The following is a 21,927-nucleotide window of genomic DNA, read 5'->3' as shown; positions in this document are numbered from 1 at the left end:
ACCTTTTTCCCATTGTCAAAGCCTGTTGGCCAAACCCAACTGTTATTTCTTGGGAACATGGCTAAGAGATGTTAAAAGAGAGATGGAGATAATGCCAGTTTTCTGCAATTTTCCAATGCGTGAGTCACCTGGACCATTGGTTGGAGCAAGGATGGCCATAGAACATCTGCAGACTCCCAAAAGATGGGTTTCCCCACACAATTTTGGTAATCTTGGACAAAAACACCTGGAATTTTAGACTTTCACAAGAGGGAAAGTGCAGGGTTGGGGGCTCTTTCCGGTACAACGTCTTTCCAAGAGCCGAGGTGGTACAGTGGTTAGAATGCAGTACTGCAGGCTACTTCTGCTGACTGCCGGCTGCCTGCAATTTGGCAGTTCAAATCTCACCAGGCTCCAGGTTGACTCAGCCTTTCATCCTTCTGAGGTGGGGTAACATGAGGACCCAGATTACTGAGGGGCAATAGGCTGACCTTGTAAACCGCTTAGAGAGGGGTGTAAAAGCACTATCATTGCTATTAGAAAGAGTTGGTTCCACTTTTTTTCCCCCTGTCAAGGCCAAATGCTCTCTTGGCTACTGTGAATGAGTGACATGCCAGGGGTGATTAGGGCTAGAACCAGGGGTGAAATCCAGCAGGTTCTGACAGGTTCTGGAGAACCAGTAGAGGAAATTTTGAGCAGTTCGGAGAACTGGTAGCAGAAATTTTGAGTAGTTTGGAAAATTGGAAAATAGCACCTCTGGCTGGTTCCAGAGTGGGGTGGGAATAGAGATTTTGCAATATCCTTCCCTCAGGAGTGGGGAGGGAATGAGGATTTTGCAGGATCCTTCCCCTGGAGTGAGGTGAGAATGGAGATGTTGCAGGATCCTTCCTCTGCCATGCCCAACAAGCCACGCCCAACAAGCCACACCATGCCCATTAAGCCAGGCCCACAGAACCGGTAGTAAAAAAATTTGGATTTCACCACTGACTACAACCACTGTTTTTCTTTGTCTGCCATCTGCAGAGGGTACCTTTGCAGCTCTCATTCCCTCTTTCTCTCTCTTGCCAGAGGTCTTTATGGATAATTTGCAGAAGGGGTTCCCATTCCATAGAGAATGAGGCAGAAACAGTATACATGTAGATGACCAGGCTGATCCTGAGGGAGGGGTCAAATGCTTCATTGGGCATGAGATCTAAGTCTAGGCCACCTTGAGTTCCATTGACTCTTATCTACCGCTGGTTTGCTTTGACCGTTAGTAGTTCAGATTCTTGTAGAGAGCTTAAACATGCAATAAATCTTTATACTCATTTGAACTGCCTGGATTTTCTGATTTCCTGGGCTTGACATTATGATAGATAGAGGTGGAGATGGTAGACTGAGTCAACCTTGAGCCCTGTCAGGATTGAACTCCAGGCTGTGGGCAGAGTTTACCTGCAATACTGCATTCTAATCACTGTGCCACTACAGCTCTTTAGCAGGTGGTCTTCAACACAGAGCTAGCTAACCCTAACCCCAACCCCAACCCCAACCTTCATTTACATGGTTGTCCCATGGTTTCTGTCTCTTGCTTATACTAAATCATGATGAAATGTTGGATGGTATCTTAGATGCATGGATAGAAAACTCTTTATATCTATACAGAGACACACAAAAACATGCATATCTCAACAGGCTCCTAATCAGCATGTTAATACAAGCTGTGTATGGAGAAGTGGGAGCTGGCACAAGGGTATTTTTCACATAAATGCAAGTTAAGTGATCTACACAGTAATGAGCGCATTAGGTAGATCTGTTTGGCACCCGTATTTATTGGGTGAAAGCATTATTGGGGGTTGTCTGGACATGTTTAATAAAGGACAAGCCACCCAGCAGAGTTTTACACAAAGAGCTATTTGCGGTCTAGGACAATGGATCCACTTAACAGGAGTCATAAAGTTATTGGCTACCTCCAACCTTTCCAGCAGATGGTGATAAGAGATATCTTGGTGGCTACAGCAGCAACATTTTCATCCTTAATCGATTCCAAGAGGGAGATCATTTCTAAATCTCATAGAACAAACCCTGGCAATTATTCTAGCTCGGGGTGAAATGCTCCCGGTTCGGACCGGATCGGCTGATCCGGTAGCGATGGCAGTGGGTGGTTCGGAGAACCGGTAGCAAAAATCCCTGGCCCTGTCCCCCATGCCCAGCTGAGCCACATGATCATCAGAGCCTTTTTTTTTTTACTTTTAAAAACATTTTTTAAAAGGTAAAAAAGCTGAAGCCTGCTAGGCAAAAAATGGGGGGGGTGTTTCGTGAGAGAGAGAGAGAGAGAGAGAGAGAGAGAGAGAGAGAGAGAGAGAAAGAAAGAAAGAAAGAAAGAAAGAAAGAAAGAAAGAAAGAAAGAAAGAAAGAAAGAAAGAAAGAAAGAGGAGGGAGGGAAAAGGAGAGGAAGGAAGGACTACAAACCTGGCACTAGACACAGCTTCAGTGGATAATCCAGGGCTGGAAGGGGCCTGGAGGTCACCTAGTCCAACCCTGCTCCAGCAGGACATTGTTCGTGAGTTTCTGTCTTTTGATCCCCCAGTCACATGGTTACATAGCCACACCCACCCAGTCACATGACCCACCCACCCCCACTGAGCCATGCCCACAGAACCTGTAGGAAAGAAATTTAGATTTCACCACCGTTCTAGCTGCTTTGAAAAAAATCAAACTTCGGGCTGTGCTTGACGCACAGAAGTCAAGTGTCAAACTCTCCTCTCAAGGATGGTCAAGTTCTACTGAGGGTCCCCACCTTATCTGGTGATTCCTGTTCCCCTTTTGAATGTCACCTTACCAGTTTCAGGAATTTTTAATCGTGTTGGTAGCATGAAGAAGGGAAAGGATATTGTGTTGTGCCTCGCTCGCCCCCCCTGCCACAGCCAGGCCCCTCTCATCTCCTGCTATCTCAGCCAGAGGCTGATAGTACAGAAGAATGTCCTGGCATGCCTCCAGCCCCCAGCCCTGGCACCATACCCGGACAAACTGAGCAAACAAACCTCCCTCCGATAGCATGTGCGCCTGAAGCCAGCCACAAGCTGGGATTACCAACAGCTGGAGACGAAACGATGCAATGGATAGATCCATACTTCTGGAGAATGGAGAGGCGACGTCAGCAAAAGGAAGGGAGGGGCAGGCCTGGATAAGTGCTGAGTCATGGAGCCACACCCCATGGCCTATATAAAAGATCTGTTTTCTGGCATTCTCTGAGTCAGGCAAAGTCTAACTTGGATTGCTGAAGTCACATCCTGGTCTCCTGCCTGCCCTGAGGACTCTGACAGAACTTTGGCAAAGCTGCAGAGGCTTTGCAGCCACGCTTGATACGGACTTCCCCTACCCGGCCATCAGAGGAGGAGTGGGACACGACATATTGTGTTGCGTGATGTTACTTGCAAGCCTGAGGCTTCATTGATTTCTCAGACTGCCTAAATAATGCAATAAGAGATCCGTGTTAATATATTAAGAAAGAAGCCATCGTGTTGAGTTACGATGTGGAAATTGATAGATAGGCAACTCCTTGCTGACCTTGGTTGATCTTAAAATGCTAAACAGGGAAGAACTTCGGGCAATACCAAAGGTGTAGACTACCTTGCAGTAGACTAACTAGGGAGGCTGCGGCTCAGTGGCTAAGATGCCGAGCTTGTTGATCGAAAGATCGGCAGTTCAGCGGTTCAACAGCGCTGGCTCTTCAGCTTTGAAACGGAGATGAGCACCGCCCCTAGAGTCGGGGACGACTAGCACATATGTGTGAGGGGAACCTTTACCTTTTACCTTAGACTACCTCACAAAGTTTGCTTTTTTTAAGATCCTCCCCAAAGAAGGCAAAATTGAAATATTTCTGTTGCCAAAAAAGTGACATGGAGAAATTTGAGGGATTACCAAAAACTATGCTCATAGGACTGGCCATATCTGCACAATTACTGAGAAAGAACACATGTGAAACTGAGAAGAGAAGAGACAAATCCATCATTAAAACCTGTGGAAACCCAGCAAGTGAGATCAAAGGCATGGACTTCCCCCTCCATTGAAAACCAGAGTGGACCTCTTGAGTTTTCCAGGTGGGGATAAAGCAAAGAGGATGAACTTGATGGAGAAAAGAGAGATCCATTAAGAAAGCAGCAAGGAGGAAAAACATGGTTCAAATCCGAAACAAGAGAAAGGTGTGTCTAAATACCTCAGACCAGTGGTGGGATTCAGCCAGTTCGCACCACTTCGGGAGAACCTGTTATTAACTTTCTGAGCAGTTTTGCAAACTGGTTGTTGGAACCAGTTGTTAAATTACTTGAATCCCACCACTGCCTCAGACCGATACCCCCCTCTAATTCACATGAGTATAAGAAAGGGGAAAGCACAGACGGTCACTAAATGAATAAGTCGAAGACCACCTGTAATCCTAAAGATGCCTTCACCCTAAAGCGGTAGTGAAAAAAAGCTTTAAAAGGAAGCCGGAATTAGACTCAAATACAAAGATTTCAGGCCATTTGCCCTTCCTTTGTGAAGCCAATAAAGCAAGAATCCCGGCCTTTTTTTTTTTTTCCTTTAACGCCAAGATTAATGTGGCAAACTGTCACTGGCTCCAGTAAAATTTATCAACATTATTATACACCTTAGAAACTGCCACTACAGACAAATGCACTACATTAAAATTTGGTCTAGAGCTCCCTCGTGGAAAACCCTCGCTGCAATTTGTATAACGGTTTATATATTTATGCTATTTAATGGTACAAAGCAATAATTATGACTTCATTCGCTGATAAGCCACAGCATTACATAAATCTGAGGCGGATTTGAAACACGCCTGCTTTTGTCAGCGGCCTGACTAGTTGTAAATTACGTCGCCGTTACAAAAAAAATATATAATAATAATAAAAGAAATATTCTAAGCAAATATGAGGAAGCAGCAGGAAGCTAATAATATGCTTCCAGCTGTTCCAGTTAACCTGCAAATGTGGCCATCTGCACCTCAGGAGAAAAAGGGAAAGGAGAGAACGAGGGAGGGAGTGGGGAAAAAAAAAAAACCAGGAGAAAAAGCATGGCTGAACCTGGCTCAAAGCATAGGCTCATCGCAGTAGGAATAACCTTGCTCCTTTTCTGGCCAAACAAGCTCACATACAAAAACCAGGAGGGAAAAAGTGATTGAAGAAGAAAGGATCTCTTCTCCCCTGGACTTGCGTACAAAGAAGAAGAAGAAAAAAAAGGAAAAGGAAAATCTCTTGCTAATGCCTTTATTCTAGAACATTCCATCTTTCACCTCTGGGGTTATGACTGACTGCATTGCAGGCTTGTGAGGAGAGGGGGGGGAAAAAATTCCCGCACAACTTCAACCTCCAGTTGGGTTTTTGTTGTTGTTGTTGTTGTTTGAGTTGGGTTTTTTTTTAAACACTTCTTGTAACCCTGCAAGTTAAGTGATGTGATGTGTGAGTGTGTGTGAGAGAGAGGGAGGGAGGGAGGGAGGGAGAGAAAAGAGAGAGGTTTAATGGCAATAAATTGTGTTCCTTCTTTAGATGATCCAGCCAGATTGGAGAGGGACAAAGGACATGCTGTTGAATGAAATGGAAATGCTGAGGAAAAAAAGACATCACAGATGTTTCTGGGCATGGATCCCAAACCTTAGGACGCCCGTAAGAGGACACCTGTGAGTTGCATTTGCTAGAATATTACTTTACTTGAGATTCAGACACAATGGAAAAAGAAGAAGAGAAAAGGAAATTGGGTCACAAGGATCTTGCACGCATACGCATTCTCTAGGTTTTGGGTTTTTTTTCCTAGCTAATCCTTAGATTTCTACATGACAATAAAGTAGGAATATTACCTTTGAGGCCTCCTTCTAAATAAGGCTACACTTTTTGTTGGGAAAATTCTGCTAGATACTCAAGACCGTTTGAACGTCCAGACCTTCCAATGGCACCTTCCAATTTTGTTGAAGGAGAATGGCGGACTTCTCTATCCTATGGAATTTGTTTAATCATATAGGTGAGGAATGTCATCATAAGTATTAAACAACCAGGAACATAAGGAGCCCACGATCACCTGATGCTTGTTTCCCACTGCCGTCTGAAAACTGTACAACGAAATAGAAGAATTAACCACCAAGGAGTCAACTACTATGTTCTTGCTTGCAAACTGATGGCCTGCAATCAGCCTGCAGAAGAGCCATATATATATAATGCAAATCATATCTATGGACCACAATCCATTCATACCTAAGCTATACAATCAGTTGAACTGCACCTCTAGTAAGGACTGGTCCCAACATGGGATTATTTGTCTCAATGTTCCTTCCTTTTAAAAATGCCTTCGCCTGTAATCCTTCAGCCAGTAAACTCTCAAAAGTATCACCATTGAGACCAGAGACTTAAGCAGCAAGGAAAACAGATATACTGGAATCCAGTTCTAAGATTTGAACTAACAGGAGATGTCTATGGAGATCAGTGGTGGGTTGCTACTGGTTCACCCCGGATCGGGTGAACCGGTAGCAATGGTGGTGGGAGGCTCCACCCACCCACCTGGACATCTCTGCGCATGCGCAGAAGTGTCACGCGTGAGCACGAGCGCCCATGAGCAAACCGGTAGCAAACAAAATTGAAACCCAGTACTGATGGAGATGCTTAGTCATCCAGGTCATGGTTATCCCAAAGGTGCTTTTTCAAGAGGAATGGGACATTCTTTAGTTTTTCCTTAAAGATGTTTGACTTCTCATCCAAGAAGTTTCTTCAGCTCTGAAGCTTCTTGGATGAGAAGCAAAAGGTCTTCCAAGAAAAAAACAATAACAGAAACTCCAGTTGCCTCTTGAAAAAGCTCCTTTGGGACAACTAACAGGAGACCTTCCCATTGAGATAGAGCAGGGAGACAGGGAAGGGACCTGTTACACCCGCACCAACCATGCATCTTCTAGCAGGCTTTGTGAAGATGCCCTTACAGTACATCCATGTGTTTACTGACCCTTGGAAACATTTCAGTCAGATCTTATATTCAAGGAAAAAAAACTTGAAGAAAGATTGTGCCATAAGGAGAAGACCCTCCTGCTAATGGTGGTTTTTCTTTTTCTTTTTTTCATAAAAAAGTTTTATTTTTACAATCATATCAAACAGCTCATCCAATGTACAGTTATATACAATTAGTCGGGCTTGCCCAGTCACCACCCCCCTTTTTAACACTCTTCCCTCTTCTACCTTCTTCTACTTTCCAGACCTTCCTCTCCTTCTCTTATCTACATCCTCTCCTCCCTCCACCCTACACCTTCCTTCTCCCGCTTCTACCCCTCTTCTCCTCTTTCCTACCTCCTACTCTCTCCTCTTTTCTCCCTCCCCATCGTTCTAAAATGGTAACTGGGCAGACCCGACCCTACATTAATTATATTTATACATCTGCAATAATCCCTGTACATTAACCATCACTCCAATGGTGATTTTTCTTCTAGTTTGTCATGCTGGGTTCTTAGGAACCAAGTAGTACTGTATTTCCCCAAAAATAAGACCGGGTCTTATATTAAGTTTTGCTCCAAAAGACACATTTGGGTTTATTTTCTGGTTAGGTCTTATTTTGGGGGAAATACGGTACTAAATGCACCCATCTGGCTGACAATCTTAATTGGTGCTTATTTTGGGGGTAGGGCTTATATTACGAGCATCCTGAAAAATCATGGTAGGGCTTATTTTCTGGTTGGGTCTTATTTTCCGGGAAACAGGGTACATCTGGCATCCAAGATGGTCCAAGAGCAGGCTCCATACCTCTTGACCCAGAATTGCCTCAAAAATGATCTGAAATCTATGCTAGATGTCGCCTAAGAGCTAAAGCAAGGGTTCCCAAATCTTTGCAATTTTACGACTTGTGGCCTTCCAACTCAAAATGCCAGCTGAGGAGTCGAAGTCTACAAGTCATAAGGTTGCCAAAGTTGGGGACCTCTGATCTATAGAGCTTCCCATCAGACCGAAGCAGCGAGAACAGGCAAGTGGGACCGAGAGAATGTGAAATCGACTTACCTTTCTTACCAGTTCGGAAGTGCGGGCGCGCTCATCACATGTACACACATGCCTCCTGCGCATGCACAAAACCTTCTGCGCATGCACAGAAGGTAAAAAACACATTACTTCTTGGTTAAAACCAGGAAGTAATGACACCCGGATGGGTGGGCGGAGCTTCGCTCCACCATCGCTACCAGAATTGCCGAACCAGCAGCCACAATCGTTACCGGATGGCACGAACCGGTCCGAACCGGGAGCATTTTACCCCTGCGAGAGACAGTAACGATAGATATACTAAGCATACAAGCAAAGTCATCAGGATTTTGCTGCATATTAAAATCTGATAAATGATTAATAATAAATTGCAGTAGTGTTTCCAGTAAGGGAAGTCTTACGTTACCCAAGGCATCTCACAGCCCGTTCAAAACTAGGTTGCAAGTAATGCTTTTTTTCCCACCCCCTAAAAACTTAACAGCAGTGCTGGGCACGAATTCCACACCTCTCCAGTCCTAATATTTAGCTGTTGCCATGATTTCCCTCTAGCAGTTGTGGGCTCAGATAAGCCTCTGAACTCTGAGTATCTTGAATGCAGTTCTTCTCTTCCTCCCCCTCCCCACCGGTTCATTTTTTTGGCGGGTGGGCAAGGGAGGAAGGATTTTTTTAAAAAATATGAATATACTGTCAAGGTCCTGAGATATTAAAAATGACAATACATTATTACTGCGGCAGAGAGATCTCCAGGGTACCCCAGAGGTAGGATTTTTTTTATTTTTTTTGAAAACCAAAGTGAAAAATCAATAGAAATGCACAAGAATTCATAAAGGAAACGTGTCAGTCTGTATCACCGAAGACAAGCTTGAAGTTGGGCTTTAAGCAAAAATGACAAGTACAAGCCACCTTAAAAAGAGGATAAGTAAGTGGCCTAAATGAGAAGGCCTTTCATTATGGCTGGGGAAAGAGAGGAGAGAGTATAACTTCCTTTCTGCCTGCTGTGGACCACACCAAGGCTTGAGGTTTAGCTCTACAGTTTTAACATGACCTGAATTTTCAGCAGAAGACAAGAGGCTGAATTGCTCAATGCTGGTCGTCTTTCCATGGGCAAACAGCTCTTTCAGGTCCTTCTCCCTCTCCATGACCGTCTCTGGTTATAGTTTCCCCCATACAACAATTCAGGGAGTATATCAGCAGCTACAAACCAGAACCAGGTGAGCTCTGTGGAGGACTTGAACACTACCGTGCCCATCATCCTTTGCGGTGATATTTGGAGATGTCCCATAAAAGGGTGGCTTTGCCATATTCCACTAGCTAAGATGGGAACAGCAGATCCAGACCTTTGCGCAACATGGAGATTGCTTGGACAAAGATGTCACACAGAATTAATTTGACCCAAACTTCTGCAGTTTTGTAAGGATGGCGAAGACACTGAGCTTGTCGATCGAAAGGTCGACAGTTCAGCGGTTTGAATACCTAGCGCCGTGTAACGGGGTGAGCTCCCATTACTTGTCCCAGCCTCTGCCAACTTAGCAGTTCGAAAGCACGTAAAAAATGCAAGTAGAAAAATAGGGACCACCTTTGGTGGGAAGGTAACAGCGGAGAGGGAAGGGAAGGAAAGAGAGGAGGAGAGAGGAGAGAAGGGAGGGGAAATGGAAGGAAGGAAGGAAGGAAGGAAGGAGGGAGGGAAGGAAGGAAGGAAGGAAGGAAGGAAGAGAGGAGGAGAGGAGAGAAGGAGGAAGGAAGGAAGGAAGGAAGGAAGGAAGGAAGGAAGGAGGGAGGGAAGGGAAGGGAAGGGAAGGGAAGGGAAGGGAAGGGAAGGGAAGATAAGGGTGGTATAACTCTTTTTTTAACCATGTTAGCAGGAAGGGGAAACTCATCTTCTTCCCAATACTACTAAACAACAACTCCTAGAAGCTCCCACCACTGATCTGCAGGATTTGAAATCCAGCAACGGTTGGAGAGACCCAGATGCCATCTCCTAGCTAGCAAGACCAGGAGCCTTTGGTGCCAAGGCACACCATGCCAAGCCTTTTCTGCCAGCCCCTCTCTGTGCATGTTACAAAACCACGTAAGGCACAAACCAGCTTCAACTTCTGTAGTTACCATCTGAACCACAAGAGAGCACAGTACGGTAACCCGAGCCCTCGTTGAACCTCTTTGGTAAAGGCCCTGTATACTCATGGAGTGCCACATAACTCAAAAATTATAATTAAAATGTCTCGGCCCCTTGTATTTATAGTAACATTTAAACTACTGTGCTTTCCTGAAGTCAGAGTCATTTACTCGGGACCGGCTCTCTTTATGGTGAGCAGAACTTTGAAAACTGTACCAGTGGGGATATACAGCCCAGCCACATGTAACTCAATATATGTCAACAGCTGTAAAAATATCAGTGAGAGAGGGAAAAGTACCAGCGCAGATAGAAAGTCCTCTCCTGCACATCTGTTTTTAGAAGTGCCTTTTTTTCCCCTTTCCAATATGCTTCCGCACCCAGTAATTGGCCAATTTTTGGGCCCAGGATTGCTTTTGAGGTTGAGATGATCAAAAGGGTAAGGAAAGGGAAATGATTTCAGCATTGTGGGGCCTCGCAACTGGACCGAGATGCTTGCTGTTGGAAAAAAAGGGTCTATTCTAATCTTACCAAGCGCACAGCTTTCGTCAGAGGCCGTTCCTAGGGAGTTCACAACTCCCCAGGGTGAAGCCACAGTAAATTCTCTCTTAATCCCCTCCGCATACAGATGAGCTCCTGGAAAAGAGGAACCTTATAAAACCAGACAGGCCTGCGCCACAAAAGCCCGGAAAGTTGTGCCTTAAGAACAGGAGAGAATTCAAAACACCCAGACGTACCTTCGGCACGATGATGGGAAGGTGGGGCTGCACTTTTTAAATTTGGAGGGAGGGATCGCACCAATCGAAATGGCTGACTTAACCCACCCACCCACCCACCATTGAAATACCAACTTACCGAACAACAACGCATGAAGAACAAAAGAGTCTCGACCATTCGGGCAAGCCACAAGACAAAGCATCTTGGGGTCAACTCCAAGGAGAGACGCTTGAAATTATTTATGAGCCCATTATGCAATATTCTGCTCCTGAAGTCTCCCCAATGTGTCCATTATTGGTGCTTAGGGGGTCCCCGGCTGGTCCTACTGACTTTGTACGTCTTTAAAAGACCGTGGAGGGAGGAAGTTCATTTTACTGCAGAAGCCCTGATGAAATGGTTCGTATGAATCTTCTTTAAAAAAAAAAATTAAAACTGGACTAGTACGGTTCACGTATTTGGATGTCTGCCCACTGACTCAGAAAAAAAAAGGGCAAAGGTAAGCAGGATAGGTTTGCCACGTATTATATGAATAGACGTGGCAATACGTGAGAAGTACCGCTTGGGTAACTCCGTCCTCCGTGGCTCAAATGACAGCCATTTTACAAAACTACAGAAGCTGCAACGTGTTCTCAAAATGCCAAATGTGCTTGGTAACCCAATAAGTTTGGGGACGCCTTAGACTGCCGTGGGTTGGTATCCCTGCAGCATCAAGCTACAGAATGAGAATTTACTTGGTGGCGTTTCAGTTGGCCTTGAAGACTGTGCCACGGTTGTAAATATCTGATCTTACCACCATCAAGGCGAATTCAGCTATATAAGTATCATCTAGTCATCACGATTCATGTTGCATTACCACGAAAGATTGAATGAATGAGAGAATGGATTCATTTGATCACAAGATTCACCTAAGGATCACAGTGAGTTGCTTTACAAGCAGGGTAAAAACGGTCATAAAATCATAAAACTGCTTACCCGTTTAAGGACTAGAGTGATTTACAATGGACATTCCTGGCTTAATTGTGGTTGTTAAGTAAGGACTATCTGTATGCATTTTTGTCACCCTTCTTTCTCCATTCTGAGCCATTCTGCTTTTCCAAATTTATTTTATTTATTTAGTTTGTCAAACATGCACGAGATAACAGGAATAAGTATAAACATGGATACGAATACAGGAAATGGGTACGAATAAATGGGGACAGTAGGACAGGGATGGTAGGCACGCTGGTGCACTTATCCACACCCCTTACAGACCTCTTAGGAATGGGGTGAGGTCAACAGTAGACAGTTTAAGGTTAATGTTATGGGGGTTAGAGGATGTAACAACTGTTGTGGTCTGCCAGCAGCCTGCAGAGCTGGCAGTGGAGTCGGACAATGAGGAAGCTGAGGAGAAAAATGGGCAGGTCCTGGAGTCTGGGAAATGCTCAGACGAGGGCTCTGCGTCGGAGACAGAGATGGGGCCAGGGCCATCTGGGAGCGATGCACAGACTCCAGAGCCTCCAGAGTTGGACATCAGAGAGGCAGAAGAACAGGAGGACCCTGTTCCTAGTGTGCACATGCGCAGAGCTCCCAGAAGTCAAGAACAGATAAAACAAAAAGGACGACTCGGGAGTAAGGCCTGGAGATGATTGGCTGTTCCCATAAGGCTTAAAAGAGGAGCAAAGGCACGTGGGCCCTTTGCAGGAAAGCAATGTTGTTAATTCCGTTCCCAGTCAGCATCTCTGTTTGATACCGGACTCCATGTGGCTTTGCCAACTAAGAAGTCTTTGGCAGCGTGTCAAGGGAGATAAAGGTTGGTGATTATCCCGAAGGACTTCTCCCGAAGGACTTTTTGCAACTAATTGAGACTCAGCTGTGAATGAACTGTAATTCACAGCTGTTGCAATAAGAGAGGTTTTTGGAACTACTCGTGTGTTTTAATGACTCAGGAAGCCTAGGTCTGAACAAGTCAGGTAGTGCATTCCAGGCATTGACCACTCTGTTGCTGAAGTTGTATTTTCTGCAATCGAGTTTGGAGCGGTTTACCCTAAGTTTCTATCTATTGTGTGCAGTGGAAGCTGAAGTAGTCATTGACAGGTAGGACATCATAGCAGATAATTTTGTGTACTGTGCTTAGGTCAGACCGTAGGCGACGTAGTTCTAGGTTGTCCAAGCCCAAAATTTCAAGCCTGGTCGCATAATCCTACTTTCTACAACAGCTTCTTGTTCAAGATTGCAAAGATTCTCAGAAAAACGATTAGATGTTCTGAGACGCCCGTTAAGTTCACTATATTCCACATTCCCTCATGAGCTACACAATCAAAAAACCTAGCTGTGTGTGATAGACCAAAAGTAAAACGCCTCATAGGTTTGCTCTCTCTGTTGACCAATCGATCTCATGACCTTCTTATCTGAAACCTGCCAATTCAACTGGATTTTTTTCCACCCACGAGTGGCTCTACTATTCTTTATAAGATCTCAAGCAAGAAGTTGCCTTCCTAAGAGTTAATGTAACACATCGCCAATTTGCACACTTCTACTCAATTTTTTTTAATCACCCAGTCTTCTTCCATATTTGATGGTGTTCATTGGGAAGCACTTCAATCTTTTGTATCGTGAACCACTTTCCATGGTTCTTTCATCTTTGCCCATTGCTTTTCTACTTGAAGTTATTCCAGTGGCCTTTCATCCCAACCCATTTTGAGGAGAACAGCCCCCAATACAGAGGTGGGTTTCAGCAGGATCTGACCAGTTCTAGAGAACCAGTAGTGGAAATTTTGAGTAGTTCGGAGAACCGGTAGTAAAAATTCTGACTGGCCCCGCCCCCATCTATTCTCTGACTCCCAAGTCCCAGCTGATTGGGAGGAAATTGAGATTTTTGCAGTAACCTTCCCCTGGAATGGGGAGGAAATGGAGATTTTACAGTATCCTTCCCCCGGAGTGGGGTGGGAATGGAGAATGCAGTATCCTTTCCTTGCCACACCCACCAAGCCACACCCACAGAACTGGTAGTAAAAAAAATTGAAACCCACCACTGCCCCAACATACCCTCAAAAACCATCTGTAGCTTTTTTGTTTTCCAAAGCTGAAGACCTTCTGGCTTTGATCTCAGATTGCCCGGAAAGGAATCAAGAACATCTACTTTAAAAAAAAAGAAGTCTGAGCACAAATATAAAAAGGTAAAGGTTCCCTTCGCACGTATGTGCTAATCGTTTCCAACTCTAGGGGGCGGTGCTCATCTCCATTTCAGCGCTGTCCGAAGACGTCTCCGTGGTCATGTGGCCAGCATGACTCACCGCCAAAGGCACATGGAACATTGTGACCTTCCCACCAAAGGTGGTCCCTATTTTCCTACTTGCATTTTTTACCTGCTTTCGAACTGCTAGGTTGGCAGAAGCTGGGACAAGTAACGGGAGCTCACCCCGTTACGCGGCACTAGGGATTCGAACCGCTGAACTGCCAACCTTTCGATCAAAAGCTCACCATCTTATCCACTGAGCCACCATGTCCCCCGAGTGTATATATATATATATATAGATAGATAGATATTTAAAAAAGAGTCCAAATGTTGTGTATTAAAGGGTACATAACCCAGACCTAAAGCACTGGCAGCCTTCATGATATTTTTTCTTTTTTTTTTCCCCTTAAGTGGAAAGAGAGACAGCAGAAGCCAGGTCTCCACCGCTGAATTCCGGGACAGAGTTTCCGACTATTCTAATCAACCATCTCTGTGGTTGGGCTGGGATTTCAAACTTGCCACAGTATGAAGTCCAGTTTGGGCTATATTCCCTTCCCTCTCTCAGCTTGATGAAGGCTTCCCTTCAAAATCAAAAGGCTTACTGTCAACTTTTCGATTGGTTTGGGCCTCATGCTATCATATGTGCGGCGATGGGCAAGGAATACGAATGCCGCTCTGGCTACACCATGGGGGCCCAAGGTTTTGTCCAATTCATCCAGGGACTGTATGAAAGTAGAAGCGGTCCTCTTTTCATGTATATTCCAACTGTTGAAAATCTCCAGTGTGCAAAAGCTGGGGGTTTTGTTTTGTGTTGGTTTCTTTTTCTTTTTCTTTTTTTTAAATAAAAAAAAAGGAAAGGAAAGAACAATAGCTTGAAAAAAAAGAAAGAAAGAGAGAGAGAGAGAGAGAGAGAGAGAAACAAATCTAGGCAGCATTTTTAAAGATAAATTAGCTCAGCCAAATGGTAGCTGTCATAACATGGTGTGTTTATGGGGAGGATATCTACATATTTACTCACAGACGCAAACCCAGAGTCTCTCTCTCTCTCTCTCTCTCTCTCTCTCACACACACACACACACACACACACACACACACACACACATATACACCAAGTAGAAAAGAGTCATCGCACCATCTGAGCAGTGGCGAAAACGTTCACCGTGTTTGGCATTTTGCAGGTACAATTTTTGTATGATTCGGTGGGTAAGACGAAAGCCATCAGCCTGTATTGCCTGCAAAATGCACAGGAAGTTGGAACTGAAGAAAATAGCCAAGCAAATAATTTTAAAAATGCATCTTATGATCCAGTGATTAGGTCTCTCTCTCTCTCTCTCTCTCTCTCTCTCTCTCTCTCTCTCTCTCTCTCTCTCTCTCTCTCTAAAATTGAAAGTGCCTATGCAATCTTCAATTTCAGGTATTGTGGGTAGGAATCACAGTATGTATTATTTAATCCCATTATTAGGAAGACAAAGGAATACATGCATTTATTTATTTTTTTTAAAAAAAGGGTGCTTATTAAGAACATTCATCACCCTGGTTGGGAATCCCGAAAATATAATTCCACAGGACAAAGGTATATGGAGGGCTGTAAGGCACTGTGAAACAGTATATAAGTCTAAGGGTTATGGTTATCTAAGTTGTGTTGGCACAGTGGTTAGAATTCAGTATTGCAGGCTGACTCTGCCCACAGCCAGCAGTTCAATCCTGACTGGCTCAAGGTTGACTCAGCCTTCCATCCTTCTGAGGTCAATAAAATGAGGGCCCAGATTGTTGGGGGCAAGAGGCTGACTCTGTAAACCACTTACACAGGGCTGTAAAGTGTACATGACTGTACAGTCATACATGTACAGTCATACATGACTGTATAACTTGTTGCTGTATCCGTACGATATATATTGATTCTTTCCTAGTATGATTCGATTGATTATCTGTACCCTGTGACTATCATTAAGTGTTGTACCTTATGATTCTTGACGAATGTATCATTTCTTTTTTATGGACACTGAGAGCATATGCACCGAAGACAAATTCCTTGTGTGTCCAATCACACTTGGCCAATAAAGAATTCTAATCTAATCTAATCTAAAGCCCTATGAAGCAGCACATAAGCCTAAATGCTATTGCTATTTCTGACTTTACATGTCTGAGAGCCACCAACGGCAAATACAAACAAACAGGGGTGAGGTGGGAAGAGACCCACACTGGTGGGACTTGCAGCCAAAGCTTGAAGTTGACCGAAATTCATTGGGATTCTTTCCCTTCCCGGATGTTTCTCTCCCTATCGAGTGTTCTTGCCTAACAATCTGCAGCCCTGTTCAAATCCATCTTTTATTTCCCTTAAAAGAAGGGAACTGCACAGTTTGTCAGCATTCCCTGGCTGACAGCTTCCTGCTGGACGTCTAGAAAGCTGGAGTGCGCGAGCCCACAAATCTAGTCAACAGATTAACAGTGGCAACCATAAATTTAATTCTGGTGACCAGCAGGGAAAGCCTCAAATATATTTCTCCGTGGGAGCAGTACATTTTCAAAAAGCCATCTCCCAGCTCTGGAAGGCAAGAATTCTCTTCTCTTTAAAAACAACAACTGAACACTGCATCAGTCTTAGTGCTAGGGGTGGCTGGCTGGGCTTATTACATACAGGTAGGTACCCTTACAGTGAATTTTTTCTGACCATGTTTCTGACCTCTGCTAGATAGGGAGCAAGAAATCAGGGCTTCATTAAAAAGCTTCACGAGTGAAGCTACCAAGCCTAGCCAACCGAAAATAAGACCGGGTCTTATATTAATGTTTGCTCCAAAAGATGCATTAGGGCTTATTTTTGGGTGAGGTCTTATTTTGGGGGAAATACGGTACTAAATGCACCCATCTGGCTGACAATCTTAATTGGGGCTTATTTTGGGAGTAGGGTTTATATTACGAGCATCCTGAAAAATCATGCTAGGACTTATTTTCTAGTTGGGTCTTATTTTCAGAAAAGTGTGTGTGTGTGTGTGTGTGTGTGTGTGTAAAATATTGGGGTATCAGGGGAAGATTGGCATGCAGAGATCTCTGGGGAAACCATCTAGAGTCACTGGAAGTTGAGCAGAATATTTAATAAATATTATTAATAAATTTAATACGGAATATTTATGTAATAAATAGAGTGGTGCGGTGGCCTAGGGATGGAACTCTCGCCTCACAATCAGGAGGCTGTGAGTTCGATCCTAGGTAGAGGGAGATATTTCTCTCACTGGACACGATGAGAATATATCTGCTGAATATAACTCCGCACTGGCGACAGGAAGAGCATCCGGCCAGGAATCACTCAGCTCCATTCACTTGGCCAGACTCCACCCTGCAAGGGATTATGGGGCTATTAAAAGATGATGATGATGATATTTATTTAAGAAATAAATATTGGAACACTGCTATCATGTCACCTCTAATCTTTGGGTTTTGTAGAGTTCTTAAGAACCCATGCGATTATTTATTTATTCATTAAATTTGTTTGCCGCCCATCTCACCATAGTAAAAGCAATAAAACCATACAATAAAGTTAATAAATTATTATTATTTTTTAAAAAACATTTTTTTGCTTTGGAAAAGGTATAGCTTTAAATCAAAACAATTTAAAGCAGTCCTTTTAAAAAGATCTAAATAATCCCTTAATGGTTAAGGATCAAAGTCAATATTTTTGAAACCTGACAACTTTCAGATGCATGGACTTCAACTCCCAGAATTCCTTAGCCAAGCTTGAAAAACACGAAGTCAATAACGAATGCAGAATTTTAGAAATGCAAACCAATGTATTACCTTTCTCTTCATTTGTTTGAATGAACTATAACTATAACTTGTTGCTGGCAATCCTTATGATTTATATTGATATATTGACCATCAATTGTGTTGTAAATGTTGTACCTTGATGAACGTATCTTTTCTTTTATGTACACTGAGAGCATATGCACCAAGACAAATTCCTTGTGTGTCCAATCACACTTGGCCAATAAATTCTATAAATTCTATTCTATTTGTGTTTGAACCAAATGGTTGTGAATTCCCATAGTAGAGAATATTTGTAGCTCAGGGTTGAAATGAGGGGTCCTTGGTGCTCTCTGAACGTGGTTGTTCTCTTGCAGATATTTCATTACCCAGTTAGATAACATCAGCAGCAGCAGTGCAAGTGTAGTGTGTGTTGGCCGTCTGTAGTTTGCCCTGCCAGTTTGGAGTGAGTGTAATTTCTTCCTGGTGGTTCCTTAATTAGAGTATTGTTTTATGCCTGATGTGGCTGTCTGTGAATTATACACTAAAAAGAACCTTATGCCAAATGAGTGTCACTAGAACTTCTACAAAGGTCCAATAACATCCTAGTGCAATGAAAGAGTGGAACAAGGAAGACTTAGTGTAAGGGAGGGATAATGCTGTTGAGGAGGCAAATCTAGACAGCATACTAAAAAGCAGAGACATCAGCCTGCCAACCAAAGCGCGTATAGTCAAGGCCATGGTTTTCCCACTTGCAATGGATGGCTGTGAAAGTTGGACCATAAGAAAGGCTGAGCTGCAAAGAATTGAGGCCTTTGAACTCTGGTGCTGGAGAAGACTCCTGCGAGTCCCTTGGACTGCAAGGTGATTAAACTGGTCAGTCCTAGAGGAGATCAACCCTGACTGCTCTTTAGAAGACCAGATCCTGAAGAGGAAACTAAAATACTTTGGTCACCTAATGAGAAAGAAGGACTCATTGGAGAAGAGCCTAATGCTGGGAAAGATTGAGGGCAAAAGAAGGAGGGACGACAGAGAACGAGGTGGCTGGATGGAGTCACTGAAGCAGTCGGCGTGAGCTTAAATGTACTCCAGAGGATGGTAGAGGACAGAAAGGCCTGGAGGAACGTTGTCTATGGGGTTGCGATGGGTCAGACATGACTTCGCAATTAACAACGACAAGATAAAGGAAGCAAGAACTCCACAGATGTGAGTAAAAGAAAATATTTACTGATCGTCATGAGTAAACACGAAGTCTTGGAAACCATAAGAAGAATTTCCCAGCCTGATTTATGAGTTCACCAAGGGGTGTGTGTCTGTCTCTTTGAGTGATTTTAAATGTTCCCTTCAAGGTTTTCTTGCAATGAAACGTGGGCTAAATTGCCATTTATAAGACAGGTTTGTTTTTTGCTCCTGAAGTGGAGATTTACCTACTTTGGGTCTTCTTGAGCTACAATTTTCATCTATTTTCCAATCAAAATGATTAGACGGTTCTCAAGGCAGGTAAGCAACCTTACGACCTCAGTTTCGATGGAAGCCGGAAAGATGGGGGGGGGGTTGGTTGGTCTCATCTTCTCCATCACAAAACTGCTGTTTTCAGAGAGCCTTTGCGGTCTGTTTATGTCTTCTTTTGGCCTGCCAAAATGGCTGTGCTGATGTGTCACTAGGGAAACGGTCCCCTTTAAATACTCTGTGTGCCGTTTTTTTTTTTCCCTTCCAAAGTGCTGCAGAGGCAAAGCTGCAAACATTCAAAATGTGCACGTTGCAAAGCAAAAAAACAAAAAAACAAAACAAAAAACCCAAAACCCAGGCGGCTATCACAGGTTGCTGAGATGGGGTAGTTAAAAACACTACCCTCCCATTGGCAAAGAGATCAGCTCCTTTAAGTGGAAAACACACACGCTTCGTCCATCATGGGTTCCCCATATTTTAGAAGACTTTAACTTTGCTCTAAAAAAAAAAAATAGAAAGAAAAGTTGTATCTTTATCCTTGGGAGTTCAGTTGGAAACTTGGCCTAAAAGTGACAGCTGCAGAGGCCTCGCCCCGGCTTAACTCCGCAGGAGTCTGAATGTACTCCATTCGGAGGTTGGGAGCTGGCTTTTAATCTATCAGCAAGACGCTGCAGCTGCTGTAAGCTAGCTGAAAATTGTCTGCGTACAGGGGTTTAAAAATGTTGTAACCCTTTTGGTGGCAAAACTTAACACTACAGCAGCAATTTGGGAAATCAGAGGACTGGAGAGTTAAATAAAAGCAGAACTAAGTTTCCTGCAATAGTAATGGTGAAAGGGGTGGGGGAGGAGCAGAAGGAGGAAGAATTGCTGCAAACTATACAGAACTATGTAGAGGCAAGTGTTATGTCTGCTGTTGACTCTATTTGTTGCATCACATTGTGTTGAAAGATTTTGAGTTTGACTTCTCCCAAGCCGCTCCAAAGAATAATAAAATAATACGACATTAGCTAGCTCAGTCAGGCTGAGTTCAAACCAGAAGTCTTCTTCTAATCACTTCCAATCAGAAGAGCTATATCATGAAGGAGGAGGAGGAGGAGGAGGAGGAGGAGGAGGAGGAGGAGGAGGAGGAGGAGGAGGAGGAAGAAGAAGAAGAAGAAGAAGAAGAAGAAGAAGAAGAAGAAGAAGAAGAAGAAGAAGAAGAAGAAGAAGAAGAAGATCACAAATTACGAAGACTGCAAATACAAGTACAGCAACTGTGGCAAAACATCTGGAGCATCCCTTGAGTACCATTGGCATTGACAAAATCCATATTGTTCAGTTGCAAAAGGCAACTTTGCTCGAAACAGCTTACATCCTGCAATAATACCTTTAATATCATCAAAAAAGAACAACTGCCTATCCCAGGTCCTTGGGAAGGATTTTATAAGAGGAATAAAAAAATCAAATCCAGTCTAAACATCTGGCTGACTGTGTGACCAATGACATTAATAACAACGGTAATTTTGAACAGAAGATATATTAAATTCAAATCAATTGCAGGTTGGCTGTTTCAGGAAATGATGAATTAATCTAGCTACAATAAACTAAGCTACCATCTGCAAAAAAGCTAATGGGATGGGATGTTAAAGTAGAATGACTGATTAGAAGCCCTGATTCTGCCATCTAGGTCACCATAAGATAACCATTGTTTCTTTTTCTCTCATCTACCCTGGGGGAGATGATTGTGGAACTAAAAGGGATAATTGGGAAAATCCTGTAAGAGCTTCTTGGGAGAAAAAGAGAAGCATATTCACTCATCACACCCAATCCAAATATGGTTAAACTGACATGACATGAGCTTCTAATGGCCATCGGTGGTCAGGAATGAAATCCATAGTGACCCAGCATGGCTGGGGTCAGGATATCCAGAGGTGTTGCTTCCTATGCAAAATCATTTAGTCAAAACCATGTTCAACATAGTCCTACCATGGGAAGCTACTTTAGTGTTCTGATCAGGCCTCCCCAAAAAGCACGAAGCAGAATCCTGGCCCTGACAAAATCCCTTTTATAAAACAAACAGTGAATTCCTCTCATTCACCTTCAGCAAAGTCTTTCAAGGGAGAATTTACAGTCACAGACCTTATCTGGCTTGGAGAGCTGCCAGGCCGATATCTTCAAAACTTGGCAAAGAGTCTAGGAGAAGTCACAAACCAGTTAGGCGAATTAATTGCCTCCTGCAAACTCCACTCCCTTTTCGCTCCTCTTTTATTCCCTCTGGGAAGGGCCATTCATTGTCCACCTGTGGCCTTATTCCCAAATTGACCCTTTTCTTTAGCTGTTCCCTTCATCTGGCAACTCTGCACATGTGAAGACTGGGAACAGGCTCCAGCTGTTCGTCTGCCTCACTGATGTCTGACTCCGAAGGCAGCTGACAACTGCCATCCAGCCCAGGCCTCCTCTCTGCCTCCGATGCAGAGCCCTCATCCGAGCTTTCCCCAGACTCCAGGACTGGCCCATGTTCCTCCCCAACCTCCTCATTGTTCGAATCTGCTGCTAGTTCCAGGCCACAACACTTAGATATGTATCTTCTTCATCCCTTTATTGTACAACCTTTTCTCCAAGCATACAAATGGTACCTAGGTCCCAAATTAAGTCTGCCCTTCCTCCACTCCACTCCTATCCCTATCCCAGAAAAATAGCCTAGGACAATTTTGGTATTCTTCTATTTTACAGCCCAGTATTTCACGTTAAGAGTTATTTG

General features: G+C 43.7%; 1 protein-coding gene across 2 annotated transcripts in view; it reads right to left on the bottom strand.

Annotated features, from left to right (window-relative positions):
• The window catches only part of ZNF423 (zinc finger protein 423), a 304,646-nt gene that overhangs the window by 64,218 nt on the left and 218,501 nt on the right, over positions 1-21,927 (bottom strand). The window lies entirely within an intron of this gene.

The sequence above is a fragment of the Ahaetulla prasina genome, chromosome 12, assembly GCF_028640845.1.
Source record: "Ahaetulla prasina isolate Xishuangbanna chromosome 12, ASM2864084v1, whole genome shotgun sequence".
Classification (NCBI taxonomy): domain Eukaryota; kingdom Metazoa; phylum Chordata; class Lepidosauria; order Squamata; family Colubridae; genus Ahaetulla; species Ahaetulla prasina.
The sequence above is the reverse complement of the archived record's forward strand: the minus strand, read 5'-3'. Positions and strand labels throughout refer to the sequence as shown.